The 16,683-nt window shown below is 40.6% G+C and overlaps 1 pseudogene; it reads right to left on the bottom strand.

Annotated features, from left to right (window-relative positions):
- Nucleotides 1-1,893: 1,893 nt before the first annotated feature.
- LOC108791769 lies at nucleotides 1,894-16,455 on the bottom strand (annotated as a pseudogene).
- Nucleotides 16,456-16,683: the final 228 nt, after the last annotated feature.

The following is a 16,683-nucleotide window of genomic DNA, read 5'->3' as shown; positions in this document are numbered from 1 at the left end:
TGCTTTGTGGGGGGGGGGGGGGGGGGGGGGGGGCGAAAAAAAATGTTCTGCCCCGGGCGCCCATAACTCTGGTTACGCCACTGAGGACAGAGGATTCAGTCCTGGATTGGAGACCCGCCGCAGTGCTGGAGTGAAGGCTGAAAAGGACAGTTAAGAAGAAGATCAGATTAAGAAACATAATTTAAGGTAAATGCTTTAATTAACATTGGGGGAGAGAAAGAAGTTTTTTACTTTAATGTCACTTTAACCTCCCTTAATAGCTGGTAAAGCCCTTCCATGTGCATCATACTTTAAAGCTAGTAAGTGAAACAAATGGCAATTGCACTCATCAATTCACATCTAGCTCTAAAGCAAGTTGCACATGGAAGAGTGGGAGGGTAGATGTCTAGAGGGAAATTAAGTTGTCATTTTAGGTCAGTCCTCTTCTGCCTTTGGGCTCTTCGCCTACCAGTGCCTGTGCAGGACATATCGACTGTCATTATAAAGAATACCTGATGGTAAAAGTCAGGCATTATTCCTACCAATTAACAAGTGAGCAATAAGAAGCAATATAAACATGTAATACAAGGGGGTGCAGCCGGCTGTAGAAGCTTTGGAATGATAAGGACAGCACTCAGTGTTTTGGCCCCCTTTTCATTGGATAAAATAAGTTTGCAAACCCTCAACTGCACAGTAACCAAATAACCCACCAGTTGGGCCCCCTAGTTAGATGGAATTTCAGAGATATGTCACCAGCACACCGAGTTGACTATTCAAAACAGAAAAACATCCATTTATTGAAGCATGCTGTCTATCAAATACAAGCAATATGCTGCCTGATAAAGGTGACCCTGCGTGGTCCCGAAAGCACTTGTAATTAAGAGACAGCAAGAATCAATAAATGGACATTTTTCCATTTTGAAAAATCAATTTGGTGTGCTGGTGACATAGCGTATCTCTGAAATTTGATTGCCAGCGTTGCCACCCACAGTCATTACAAGCACCCACTTTGGAACTTGTGGGGGAAATACGGTAAGCAATGCAGCCAGACATCTACTGTATACATTGTCCTAGTTATATTGAGCCGTGTAGCGAGGAGCTTACCAAGAGCAGATTTAGTCAAGGTAAAGTGGATATTGGGTGAGGGCTACAAAACAAGATTGCTATCTTTCTGGGTGGTGACTGGTGTGGATTCTATATTGATTCAAAGACAAGAACAAAGTAACTGTGATTGGTTACACAACCTTTGAAAAATGATGCAGCATCTTACTGTAAGGCTGTATAATTCACCAATATGAAGAGCATAACTGCACGTTACACAATATAGAAAGACTTTACTTATACCTACCTTCACATTCCTTTTTAAAGATTACTACTCCGATTACTACTCCTGGTGGGGCTGATGCAAGTCTTAAACTGTCATAATTGTGCAGCCTTAGATATGAATATGTATTATTTCTCCCCTGTTTTAGTTTTATTTAAATTGCATGCATCTAGAAGTGTGTGAGGTGAAAATGGACATAGCAGCAACAATCAGACTTCAGGTGACCTCTGACCTTCTGAATCATGTTTCTAGCTGCAAACAAATTAAGTAACTTTTTTAAGGGGGCAGATATAAAATGTTGATGTGTGCACCTTCACAAGTATAAATGTTTAGAAATATTCTTATGATTCTAACATATGTCCAGCCAAGACTGGTTCTCTTGAACATCTTTAAACTGTTTAAAAATTCCCCTGTGCACTTGGCCTAAATTAATACACGGATATCTAGTTATAAAGAATGATGATTGTATTTATCTGTCACCAAGATATATTTTTTAAAATTGTTTTTAATTTTTAAAGTACTCTGCTTGACTTAGAATATATACTTCCATAAATGATGAATATTGACATGCATACACATATGCAGTTAAATTATCTGTGGAGAAAGGTGTTGGCGTCTTCGTGAACAGATTTTGCAGCCTTCAGGCCGCTTTTGATAGCTGTGTCTTGTAGGATATTCACTTGGGTTCTTATATTATATATGTGTGTGTATATCTCTGATTGTGATCTAAGATTTAATTCCACATTAAAAGAATTCCTTGGGACAATTAAACTCACAGAAGAAATGCATAAGGCCCCTGTCCCAGCTGTTTAGCATGTTCTATCTAAAAGGGAAGGTCAAATATTTGGACAATAAATAACAAACTCTTCCCCCACAAACAATATGCAGAAAGGGAGAGGCCTATGTTAATGGGATTGTTAGGATGTTTGGTGGCACCAGCAGGGCCTTGTGTTTGTAATTACATATAAACAATGCAATTGGTGTCAGACAATAAGGCAAGTGATAGCTGAAAGCATTTCAATGGAGATGCAATTGTTCCAGTGTAGATGGGAATCAAGGACCTGATTGGTAACAACAAGATCAAAGGTTTTTTTTCTGGTCAACCAATCAGCTTCTTCCACATTTTGGTGAATGAGAAAAATGCGTATATCAAGGAGAGACTGAAATGGAGGAAAGGAAGGGAGGGAGAGAGAGAGAGATGGTATAGAGAAGGGTACTCACTGGGAATCTTCATTAATTTACTTTATTTTATCATTACTCTGTATTACTCTGTTGGAATGTTCCTGTTCATCTGCCTTTTGTTGGATTAAACGCTACTCTCTGGAAAAGTACTGAGGTTGCCTGGAATTTCACAACGCAGATAAATATCAATACATATATTTGGGTAGATCTATATTTATACTTCCCGCCATATATTTGAACACTACATGTCTATCCAACCATGAGGAGCTAACGTGTGTTCCCCACCAAAATATATCCTGCCTTCAGGTTGAGACAGGTGCTCATACAGGTGAGTATACTGGTACGGGATGAAATCAGCGAATGCTCCCATAGAATATCGATCCAAACTCCACTTCTTTACCACGACATTAGGGCAGAGGCGTCGGAGCTCCTCCTCTGGTCTCCTGTGGATGGCAGCCAAGTCTTCAAAAATGACATCAGCGCACTCTTCATCACTGAGGGCAAGGAAGAAGTCCGACTCATCCGCGAAAGTGTATGATGCAAGGAGAACACCTCTTCCTCCAGTAAAATTGTGACTTGGGTAATAGACATAACATGATGGGTGATCGGTAATACTTCTCCCATCGACTATGTGCAGCTCAGTAAGATTTTTGTTGCACTTGCATAGTGAACATAACTGATTGCAACATTTTTGTCACTGCTCAGAGGAGGACTGAACTTAATATGTTTGGTTGCCTTCGCAGTAGAAGTTATGATGACGTAGTCATGTTGGTGGGAGGGGTGGACTTATCTTTTCGGTACTGGACAATCACCGATTTTCCATTCCTCGTGACATTAACTACAGGAGAATTCACTCTGATCACGTTACCCAAACCTTTAGCAACGGCCAAAGGCAATTGATCGAAACCTCCAGTGATCTCATCCAACCTGGTGAAATAGAATATTTATCAATAAGGTCATATTTATCTGCAAGTCTTTTAATTATAATAATGTAGCAATTTAACGTGTGACTCTAGCCAAAACATTTTTTTTGGGATACAACCCCTATACATTTTTAACTGAAATAAAGTGATGGAAAATCCTACATTTTACAGGTGTCACCAGAACAGGAGGTAAGGGTAAATGTTTCAATGAGGCACTTGTTCCGGTGACAACTGTCTAAGAGGGGATTCCTTATCACTTTGCAAAGTTTTCCTCTTACTTCCTGTTACTTCCTGGACGTAAGTAGTCACAGCTCCAAGCTCGCTCTCGTTAAAGACTACAATCTCAATACAAATCAGTAAACTAAACATGAGATTGTAGTCCATCATGGGAGTCTGCTTGGAGCAGTTGCTACTTTGGAACACACACAGGGACCATGAGGAACAAAAGTAGCCACCCTCCAGAAGGACAGTGTAAGCACCAATTCAGAGATGATTTGAGGATATACAGCTGAGTGACACACAAATAAAATACATTTTTGTTAATAGTTAAGGTACTTGAATGTATTCTTAAGATGTAACTCCTGAGTTTAGTGTCACTTTAAATACAGTAACCAATAGCAATCAATCAGAATTTACTTTGCAGAAGCCACGCCATTACAATATGGATTCTGGTTGATTGCTATGGGTTAGTGCCCTCAAAGTACAATATCCACCATCTGTGTGCTGCTATACTGGCCACATAACCTACAAGGTACCATACTTATCCCTGTATAGCTTTATTTGGCACCCCCCAAATCCCAGGCCAAATTTTGACTTTTTCCCTGGAACTCAATGGCCACCCCCATTTCGTGTCAAACAACTTTGCCTCTTTGATATTACCTACAGCAAGTCCAACCAACTCGAAACATGAGAGTGGGTAATGTCAGTAGGTGTTGCCCCAAATTCCTTTTAGTGGCACTTCACTTGAAGACTCTTTTATTTTCATTTGGAGTTTACTTGATAGATTTTAACTCTATATTTGTAGTGCTTGTGAACAGTATAGCACCTTGTATCCTTTTTCTTTTTTTAGAGCTGGTAGTAGACTTTCCAATTTCATATTGTGACCTCAGTTTTGGTGGTCCCTTTAGCCTTTGGGATTTGTACATATTTTTAGAGGAAATATGAGAAATACGAGGCATGTATGCATCTTATTTTCAAATGTCCTTCATCAAACAGGACGGACTATTTCAGAGAGAAATAAGAACATGGCATGAAAATTTTACTAGGATGATAACTTGCCTTGTTAACAATGTAAAAAATAATTACTGGACATTGCAACCAAGCCGACAGCCCTTATGTAAATTTGGCAACATCCTGCCCAATTTTTATCTCAGTTGACAGTTGCAGACATGCAAATGTGTAGAGCAAAATACACATCTAGAGAAATCCCTGTGCTCAGTCAACTTATAGTTTTGCTCTCAATACTGCTGACTGTATGCAGGGACATTCTGCTTCCAGCAGTTGGTGATCTCCAGTGATTACATGAGTTTAGTGCAGCAGAGAATTGACCTTTACAATATGGCACCTGCACTGGACACATTAAAGGAGAACTATGGGGTTAAGTCTTTTCCCCATAGTTCTCCTGAGCCTAGGGTGACGGGAGGACGCTAGTTAGCGTCCTCCCGTCACCCTAGGCTCAGTATACCGCGAGCTGTAGCTCCCGGTATACTGAGACGCCGCAGCTGAAGCGGATCCCGACAATTGTGCCGGGATCCGCCCAGCTGTGTGACTGACAGCTGGCTTTGCCTATCTAAAGGCAGAGCCAGCTGTACCCGCCCCCTCCCCCGTTCGTTCCCCCAGTCAGCGCTGGCATATAGGAGCGGGGAGGGGGTAACCCAGCCCCTCCCCTGTCACGGCAATCAGCCGTGACAGGATCGAGAGGTGAGCGAATGCCGGTATCTGTTCGCTCACCTCCCGATCTACTGAGCCGACCTGTGACAGTCTCATTGTCACAGGTCGGCTAGAACTATGAGGTGAGTGGAAATCACTTACCTCATAGTTCTCCTTTAAATAAAACAGGTGTGTGTCGCAGATGCCTTTCTTGTACTTAGCTCTTCCCTGTAATTTGTGGCCACTATCTAGCCTGCAAGACACTCACAGGAGCACATCCCTGCCACCAATGCAGAAGAAAATGAGGAAGAAGAGTCGGTCTGCACTGGTACTTGCCAATAAATAGGAGGCTTATTTGAAAATAACACTCAGAATATCAGCAGGAATCACAAGATACCTTGACACGCATTGCACCAAAGATACATAATCATAAAGCTTATGGCCTATATGGGCCATATATGGTTACTTATATGGGTTGGACTTGATGGACGTATGTCTTTATTCAACCCCAAATACTATGTAACTATGTAACTATGGCAAGTACCTGTCAGTACAATATTGTGTTACTCATTCTAGTTTTAGTGAAGATGCAGGCAGTCTGAATGTAAACAATGCAAATATTCACATTGGCCTGTGACTGTGATAAAAGCAGTCAAAGCACAGTGAAAGGAAATTCAAGAAGTTACATAAGTTAATTTTCTGGGTATCTCTGGTTACAATAAAGGAGCAAATGTATTTACAAAAGTAAAGATACTCTTTATAATGTCAGCACAATGCAGTACACGTGGTGGTCACAGAACATACATGCAAACATCGAACCTTAACACTGACTGCAAACTAACATTTCCATTGCAAGTAGGCTATTGTCATGGCCTAATTATGTTACCTGGAGAGAAGCTTTGTCAAACTGGTTCAAGATTGCAGAACAGTTGTGTCCAAATTTTTCTTTTTACAAACTAAAAAAGAAAATGTGAGAAGTTACAATGGAGACTAGATTTGCATTGGCTTTGTCTCTGTATTTGTATGCTGTTTTTCCTCCTAGTCATGACTCCCATCTGCTTTTGTCTGCATGCAATGCATTCTGGCACTCTGACTCTTCCTGTCTCATGTGGGCCTTCAATTGTCTAGGTAGGCTTATATTGGGAGTTGTACTTTTGCACAAGTCTATCCATATCTTCAGTAACTCTCGTAAGAAGCGGGTGTTTCTGGTACATGCACCCCACTTAGAACCACTTACCTCTAGCTGGCAATACGATATACTGTTATCGGACTGGTCTAACCCTACACCTGCTCTACTATTCTGTACCTGCTCAGTGCTGGATTTATGCAATACTCCTGTCATCACGTGCCTTCACTCCAGGAGCCCCACAAAACCTTTAGATAGAGCCAGCAGTTCCCTGTTACCCATGACAATACCAATACTAAGGATATTTCGTATTCTGGGAACCAGTGGTTATCTTAAATGCGACTTCAGAATATAGGTCATCCATGGATTTTCCTTCTTCCTCAGGTCTCAATGTAAACCCAAACAGGTTTGGTGCCTTACTAACATGCTTCTGTAGTTGCCTCATGTTATTGAACAAATATACGTTGTCTTCATCAGATGAGATGAAGGGGTTTGTCTTCAACCCATGCTGACGCACATATTCCCGTGCAATCCTATAAAAATAAACAAATGCACGTTTCACAGTTTTCAAATACTAAGGTTCACAAGGCTTTCTGGGAAAGAGTTGGACTCTGCACTTACTGATAGGATGGAGCATTATATAGTGTGGGCGTTAACATGAAAATCTGAATCCTCAATGAATTGGCAGCCTTAGTTTTGGATTTTCAGTAGGTACAAAGGTGAATTTATGAAAATTACATGTAAAATATAAATACAAAAGAGTCTTTTATAGTTACCTGTGAGACGGTGGAATACGCATGGGTCCCCGTTCTCCATACCAGCCCTCTGGGTCTCTATAGGTGAGTACACGACCCCCTACTCGGTTACTGGCCTCCAGCACTGTCACCTGAGGTATGAAGCATAGGATGAATATTTTCCTATAATGTTTCCACTAAAACCAATCTTATCCATTATTAATTAAACTGGATAATTCTGGATAGAGTGAAAAAGGGCCAAATATCTGTTGAAAACTATTCAAAATATGGATGTCCCCAAGATTAAAGAAATCCCTTACTCGGAGCTGGTTCAGTAAACAGGTAGAAAATATATAATTTATCAAATTGAATATTTAATCGTAGAAAAACTTAAACAATACATCCACGTCAAATTGAATATTTAATCGTAGAAAAACTTAAACAATACATCCACGTGGATGTATTGTTTAAGTTTTTCTACGATAAAATATTCAATTTGATAAATTATATATTTTCTACCTGTTTACCGAACCAGCTCCGAGTAAGGGATTTCTTTAATCTTGGGGACATCCATATTTTGAATAGTTTTGTTGAAACCCTGGGGACTGGTATACTATATTATAATATTATTGTTTTGGCGTAACTCCACTTTAGTCCCTTGTTTGCTGCCTAAATATCTGTTGGGGGTTTTATTGCTACTGGTTTTCACCGTGAAGAGACTTACCCTACATTTGCCATCTCAACAAGAAATCCCCAACAGGGACACCAATAACAATAAAAATCTGACTGAAGTTCTGAACTTGTTCTGCTCTATAAAAAAAAAACCTAAACAAATGGTTTGAATAGAGTTCTCTGTTAATGAGTCATTTTAGCTTTGGATGTGGTCTTCCAAAAGCATCCCCACCACGTCTATGGTGGCCCCTAGCAGTCCTTAGGATTACTGCTCTCTTTATGGGAATGAATGGTGCGAATGTGCAGGATGAAGAGGACCCAATGGGGATGCTATCAGAAATTGAAGCCGTGTGGACAGAATCGCTGTAATAGGTACAAAATAAAGTGTCAGAACACGTGGGCTGCATCTGTGGTGGTGGGAGTATGACTTAAAGGACAACATAAATGAGTATACCAAAAGTATAGTTGTACTGCTATGTAAGGTATTTTTATATGCAAGCACTGTGAGTACTTGAATATGACCTGGCAGCAGCACCTTACAGTCCATGTATAGCAGAGTTCAGATTGGATGAGCAGATGGGAGAAGCAGCACAAGGAGCCAGAGTGTGGTCATGGAGAGAAGAAAGCAGAGTGACAGAGAGATAAACTCATCTATTTGATGCTTTTTCTTTCACTGACCAGTCACAGGCTGGAGGAGGGACAAGACCTGTAAGAATTACTTAACAGTAGCAGAAGAAAATTCAGAACTCCTGCCCTGGCAGTCAGGGCAGTGCTGTGTGGCAGAGCTATTTAAAATTCATGAGTGGATGGACAGAAATACAAATCCTTTTGGCAGGCACGGTTACCATATATGTATTTTATATCTGTGCATTTAGTTGTATGCTTAGCATTTAGATTTCTTTTTCCTGACACCCACATGGCAGCATATGAATGGGTATGGCTCCGCCCCCGCCCAATCACAGGACCAGTTATACTATAAAATAAAGCACGCCTCCCAAGACAGCCATTCTTGTAACAAGTGCTAACCTTAACCGGCTTGAGCAGTGAAGACAGAAAAAAGAATGGCTGCCTTGCCCATTCAGTACTTGCCCAAATACTGGGAATCGGCACCGATACCGATACTAGTATCGGTGCATCCCTAGTAAGTATACAATTTTCTGTTATATTGGATCCTGCCTCATTTTTATGTACTGGTACAGCTGCCAACCCTTTTTTTTATACCAGCTACCAGTCCAGTAAAAGGTAATTGGTTACAGCCAGTGATGGCGAACCTTGGCACTCCAGCTGTTTTGGAACTACAAGTCCCATGAGGCATTGCAAGGCTCTGACAACCACAGACATAACTCCCAGAGGCAGATGCATCTTGGGATTTGTAGTTTTGGCACAGCTGGAGTGCCAAGGTTCGCCACCACTGGTTACAGCTATTAAACCACACCCAGTTATGCAATTGACTGCGGTATAGTATAGCAGGGCTCAAAATTTCCACTCGCCCCCTCGCAATTGGAGAGTGAAAACTGCGACGGGGCGAGTGGAAATCCATCGGCGGGTTGTTCGCGGCCGGCAGGACGGGGGTGAAACTGCCGCTGCTTCTGCGACGATCGCTCTGTCTTCTCTGGCCGGGGAGAACGGAAGACGGCCAAACTGATTCTTCCCCTATGCTGTAGCTTGCCCCGCTCTAGAGACATAACCCGGCATGGAGCTTATAGGCTGCACTTCCCCGGACTCACCACCACGGAGGTGCCGATGAGCACAATGGCCATCCGGATCTCAGCCCCGGGGTCCTGCGGAAGCTCCTTCGCTGCCTGAAGTCAGAGATTTGGGTGCCGGTTTCCCAGGGAGGTCCGGCGCACAAACTGCCAGCGCATTCGGACGAAAGTCACACACACCAATACATTGCACAGCATGTTGACCAGGAAGAGGAAGGAGCTGCCACCGGCATATATGTAGGAGTAGGCTGCATAGGTGAACACGTTGGTCCCCCAGTCAAAGAAGCACCACCAGGTCCAGGAGTACTGGCAGCCATTTATGAATAATTTATAATATAATGTATTTATTTTCTCTTATCTAACTGGTTTGGGGGCAGCATTTTTTGGCACCCCCTGGAAAGTGCTGCCCTAGGCAAATGCCTAGTTTGCCTTGCAGTAGATACACCCCTGGAGAGAGCAGAATGTCAGACAGCTGCTTCTCCATCGCCGACTGACCACAGGCTGGGGACAGGCACAACTTGTATGTTTTACTGAAAGTAGAATTTTAAAAAACAACAACAAAAAACTGACATGTAGGCTTTTAATGAAGAAGGGATTCTGTAGGTCTCTTCTGTCAAATTCTTCTTCCTACCTGCCAGCATTTAAAAAAAAACATTTTTAGTGCACACCGAGCCGCACATGCGCAGTATGGTTCTGTGCAGGTACAAAGTAATTTCTGAGAGCATGATTTGGTTATCCCAACCCCTGCCATTCAAGAGGTTGAAGACTTTGAACCCCTGGAGTGCCAATGATAGAAGGAAGCACTAACAAAGTAGCGCTGGAAGGCATCTCTTGTTAGGCAAGTCTGCCAGTGCATACCTCGGATCCTGTGCATACTAGCACATTACAGCAAAAGGCTCATGGGGGGCCAAAAATGTTCCTTTTGTTGTAGCACTTTACTTTCAAATTAATTGCATCATTCATATAGGATATATGGACATTGGGCTGCAACTGGTGGCGAGTAACTCTTAAGGCCTGGCTAGTAGCTCAGGGCCTGAAATTTTGAGCCCTGTAGTATAGTAAAGTATAGTATAGTATAGTACTTATGTATAGTCCAAATAGATTGTAGTCAAATGTTTTTCTGGTAGTTGAGATTTAAATCAAGTTTATTATGTAATATTTTATAACATATAACAATAAAATATACCAAAAAACTGCAAACATTTGCCATATGGTAAATTGGAGGGTCATTTCTAGATAACTGTGAGACGTATAGATGTTTTGGCTGCCTGGTCTGTTAAGCTTTAGGAAAGCTTTCCATCTTCCATTCCTCCTGCAGTCAATTTTTTAGCCAGTTTGGATTGCCAGGTCCAGCTATAGAGGATAATGGCTGCTTGAACTAAAAGAGACTGCTTTACCACACCATTTTCATAGAGAAGGATTTCTTGACTACTGACAAATAAGTCTTTTACCCCCTGGTACCATTAATGACATCCTGAGTTATTGGACAGTATGGCATGGGTCAGGTCAAAGGTGGAGCAGAAGACAATGACAACTCATCCTAACCAGAATGGGCAAAGATGGATAAGGAGCCAGATAAGAGTGTGGTCATAGAGAAGAGAGCATAGAGACAGAGAGATAAACTCATTAATATGATGCGTCTTCTTTCACTGACCAGTCACAGGCTGGAGGAGGGAAACGACCTGTAAGTATTACTTAACAGTAAGAGAAAAAAATTAGGTCTCCTGCCCCGAGAGTCAGGGCAGTGCTGTGTGGCAGAGCTATTTAAAATTCATGACTGAATATGAAGAAATACAAATTCTTTTGGCAGGCACAGCTACCATATATGTATTTTATATCTGTGCATTTAGTTGTATGCTTAGAATTTAGATGTATTTGTATTGGCAGCCTGTCTCATTTTTATGTACTGGTACAGCTGCTAACCCTTTTTTTATATACCAGCTACCACTCCAGTTTAAGTTTAATTGGTTACAGCTATCACACCACACCTAGTTATGCCATTTGACTGCAAAAATAATTTAGTAATAATAATTCCAAGCAATACTTAGTCATCAAACCATATTCTTAGAATTATTTTCTAGAAGTATCCCAATTCTGTATGTAACCTCTCTTTATATTTTACTATATATCTTTTCATACTTATGTATAATACAAATAGATTGTAGTTATATTTCTCTCTAGTTGGGATTTAAATCAAGTTTGGTATGTGACCTTTTATAACATATAACAATAAAATATACCAAAAAAGTACACAAATGTGACATATGGTGGAATTACAGGGTCATTTTTAGATAATTTTCAGACATAAAGATGTTTTGGCTGCCTGGTCTTTTAAGCTTTAGGAAAGCTTTCCATCTTCCATTCCTCCTGCAGTCAATTTTTTAGCCAGTTTGGATTGCCAGGTCCAGCTATAGAGGATAATGGCTGCTTGAACTAAAAAAGACTGCTTTACCAAACCATTTTCATAGAGAAGGATTTCTTGACTACTGACAAAGAAGTGTTTTACCCTCTGGTACCATTTATGACATCCTGAGTTATAGGACAGTATGGCATGGGTCAGGTCAAAGGTGGAGCAGAAGACAATGACAACTCATCCTAACCAGAATGGGCAAAGATGGATAAGGACCACCTGAACCATCTCAACTTTTATGTTATGTAATGTATGAATATAAAGGTTTTATTTTTAGAGTTTGGATATGGAAGGTTTTGGGAGAATTAACCACACCCTGGCCTCACTAAGGTGAGAACCAGTGTTCCTAGTTACCTTCCCTAAGAGAAATGGGATTTTTTTTTCTCCCCCTCCCCTCCAGACATGGTGTTTACCAATACATATACATATTTGCATTAAATTATATGTTTCAATGAATTACTAGTTAATCCAACTTTTCTTTATGAGTTGAAACTAGTTATTTTTAGTGCAAATAAAACCTAATGCCTTGATGATTTATATGAACTATGCCTTGAAAATATATATGCGTACATCTATGATTTAAATTGATCTCGATGCAGCTCCATACCGGCTGTAGCACTGTTTTGCGATAGGTTAATGCATCTGCCTCTATAGATCGAGGGAGATTTATTTATTTATTTATTTCTGTTTCTCTGTGGGAAATGTTCACCTCTCACCGTTTGCCGATCTCTAGGCAGGCCTGCCGGTGTGTCATATTCTGGGAAATGCACATTGACGGACTGAGCTGTGAGATCAAAAATCTAACATTTAAAATCAATTTTCATATATTTATATATCTTGAATTCATTAAGGACATTATTGGATACTACAATGAACAAAGACAAACAAAGATGATGATATTTATTATCTTGATCTGCACTTATGGGGCTTTACAGGCCGCCCTCATAAACGGACTTTTTTCTTATGAATGGACATTTTTTGTTGTTGGAATAATGGAGCCGCTGTTCGGCTCATTAACTACACTGGACACCTGAACATCATTAACCCTCATCAGTTGAGCTATATGTTTGGCCACTGCAGGACACACAGTACACGTCCCTCTGAAGAAGCCCCTGTGTGTATAGGGGGAAACGCGTTAGGGATAACGTGTATCCAGTCCTCCTTGTATGCCCACGATTTACCTCCTCGGCAGCGCTGGCTGTTTGAAGTCCTTTTCGAAGTTTTCTCACTATAAGCAAATCAAGCTACAACATAGAAGTGGTGGACTCGGAAACCTGCGTCCAATTGTCTATTGGAGGATATTTACTCGCTGTGAGAGCCTGCTGTGTGAACCCACGGATAGATCCCCAGCCGGCGATGTGTTTAATATACCGGCTGTGACAACACTGACAGATTTTCAACCTGCCACGCAAGTGATATCTGACTCATGGATTTCCTTCTATCTGCGTCTTCAAGTGCACCCGCATGTGTGGAATAAAAACTTTAAACCTCATCCAGCAACATAGATTGTGGATCACCCTGCAGGTGGATGTCAGTGTGGAGACCTTGCAGCAAATTTCCATCTTGGTCATATCACCACAATTGATTGAAACAGATTTCAGAGTCTGGATCGTGTGGACACAGCTTCAATACTACTTCCTGCAGGGACTGCCTAACCATCCAAATACACTGTACAGTGAGTAACTCTTCATTTGATACATATGTATCTGCTTTTTCTATACAGCGCTTGTGCTTAAAGTTACTTTTTTGACCATTTATTTGGTCAAAATATATTTTCAACTGCACCTTTTTTTCACTCGGGCCATACTAAGGAGGACTTGCCTTTTATTGATTTTAAATGTCTTTGTCAGTTGGTGGTTTTTTTATGCGATTTTGTTTAATGTTGTTTTCTATTTCTTTATTTTCATTAAATTTTTGATACATTGTACTGCCTGTTTTTCTATTATAGACAGCTCCATCTTATGGGATTTCGTATTTAGGGGAGCCTTGCTTGTTATTGATAGAAATGGGATTTCATTGCTGACCTGGGACAGATTAAGTACTTACATTGTTACATAGTATTTGAGGCTGAATAAATACACAGGTCCACCAGGTTCAACACATGTGTGTTTGTGCGTGCATGTGTATATATGAGTCCCTGGTTGTTCTAGTCTTTAAGAGTACCTGTGCCTGTGTGTTATTCACAATAGGGTGAAGAGTTTGGAGAAGGCTGGAGAAGTGAACAATCCAGGACAACATAGCTGATTTGGAAACATTCTCCAATTCAGCTCACTTTCCAATTCAGATATGTTGTCCTAGATTGTTCACTCCCCCTGCCTTCTCCAAACTCTTCACCCTATTGTGAATAACCCTATAAATGATTTTTGAATGATTCAATACTGTCTGCTGATACTATTGCTTGTGGAAGAGAGTTCCAAAATGTAACCACTCTAACAGAAAAGAAGCCCCTACGTCCCTTGTGTGTAAACTTTTTCTCCATCAGTTTTAGGTGGTGGCCTCTAGTCTACTTCATGGAGTTTACAGTAAAATGTTTATAGCTGATCTTGCCATCGCCATCAAACATTTTGTACATCAAAATCATGTCCTCTTAACGACTCACTTCCTGGGTGACAAGTTTAAATTTAGCAAAATTGCCTCATAGCTTTGGTCCTCCAGCCGCTTTATTAGTTTTGTTGCCCTTCTCTGGACTCTTTCCATCTCGAGGACATCAAAATTGAAGATGAGGCCAAGGCAGTTATCTATAAAGTGACAAAATTATTGCTTTGTCTCTTGAGTACATTCCTTTTATAATACATGACAGTACTTTGGTAGCTTTGTTAGCTGCAGCCTGGCATTGCATACTATTGTTTAATCTGCAGTCAACTATGACCCCTAAATCTTTATCCATTTCTGACTTCCCTATTGGAGATGATTACTTCTAGTCATAAGGTTCATTTAAATGTGGCCACCTCCACCCAACTCTATATACTCCCCTTTTCTTCAGAGCAAATACTCTGTACTTACAGGTATAGGCATGTTATACTTTCAGCCCATCCTCAATGATGGTTTGCTGAGTGATCAATTGCTAGACACCAGCGCTCTCACATGGAGGCAGGAAGAGAGCCCTTAGCCCTGTACAACATCTGACGCAGGCTTTCTTCTTTATGCTCTGGCAGGTGAAGTGTTGAATTGGGTAAAAAACAGCCCCCCCTTAAAGTGCATGTATAGCCCAAATTATGCTATTCACTATTGTATTGGGCATAGGAGGATTAGAGCTTTGTTCAGGTTTTTGTATTGCTTTGCTTTCACCTATTTGGGAGATTTACCTTTTCTATTTGTCCTGGTCACCCTTGTCACTAGCAAAGTAAATTCAAAATGTTACAGTTGTCACCAGAACAGGAGGTGAGAGCATATCTTCTGCTACAGCTCGCGGTATACTGAGACACCGCAGCCGGAACGGGTCCCGACAATTCTGTCTGGATCCACCCAGCTGCGTGAGTGACAACTGGCTCGGCCTATCTAGAGGCAGAGCCAGCTGTACCCACCTCCTCCCCGTCTGTTCCGCCAGTCAGCGCTGGAGGATTGGACAGGGGAGGGGAAAACCCTGCAGGACTGTCACTCACGGCTCTCTGCACGGATAGATTGAGAAGTGAGCGAGCGCTGGTATGTGTTCTACTGAGCCGACCTGTGACAGTTTCATTGTCCCAGGTCAGCTCAGATTATGAGGATGAGTGAATATCACTTGCCTCATAACTCTCCTTTAATACATGCTTTGAGATGCATTTTGATGCCTTTTAATTGATTTCAATGGAAAATGCATCAGGGGCAAAAATGCATAGGTACTTTGAATCCAGCCCCAATGTGCACCCAGAAATAAGTAATTTTATAAAAGTATTTAAAAAAAGGAAGGAAAGAGAAGTTTAAAAAACAGCAAAAAAATGGAATAGTCTAAAAACAACAAAATACAAATAAGGAAAGAATGTAATACAGTCTTTGCCCTTTTCCCTATGTTTTTTTCCTAATCTTTTTGCTCCTTATTTTTTTAGAAAGGAAAAAATAGGAAAAATAGTAGCCATAAAACATGTAAAAAGACAGTATACACAAATGCATTCATGGTTTGTTTTTTTTAGATTTTTATGTATTTTATTGTTATATGTTAAAATACCATCACACGACAATAAAATACACACAAAGAAAATAAGGCAACAAAAACACATTTTTGTGTAGTATACTGTATCTTTCAAAATGTGATTACTTTTTTTTTTAGCCTTTTTTTCCTGTAGAAAACTGTCAAACGGCAGCAAAATATACCACAGAAGGGCAACACAAACACGAAAAATACAATCCTCAGGAACCACCTAAAGCCCTTTGCACCGTTAAAAAGCAACCACCATTATCGCCTACCCCAATGAAAATCCACCCAAATAGTGAATATGGGTGAAATGTCCAAACTTTTGCTGACATTTCACTTTAACTTTTCCGTAATCATTAATAATAAAAAATATTGTAAAAATAAATAAATAGCACAAAACACTTACCAAACGTCTCCATGTCCTTCTTCTATATGTGCAGGACTGACACTGTACATTTGCACAGTGCTTTTATAACTAACCTAATAGGAGGAGCAACTCTCACATATTGTAGTGATTAAGCAACACAATGCTAATTTGATGATATATTTATATATATCTCATGCAACTGCAATGTGTTGGAGTGCTCTCTGGAAATGTAGTGTTTATATAGGGCGATCCTATATACAAGTCAGCAAGTGTCGATGGT

The sequence above is a fragment of the Nanorana parkeri genome, unplaced genomic scaffold, assembly GCF_000935625.1.
Source record: "Nanorana parkeri isolate BGI_ZX_2015 unplaced genomic scaffold, ASM93562v1 scaffold573, whole genome shotgun sequence".
Lineage (NCBI taxonomy): Eukaryota > Metazoa > Chordata > Amphibia > Anura > Dicroglossidae > Nanorana > Nanorana parkeri.
The sequence above is the reverse complement of the archived record's forward strand: the minus strand, read 5'-3'. Positions and strand labels throughout refer to the sequence as shown.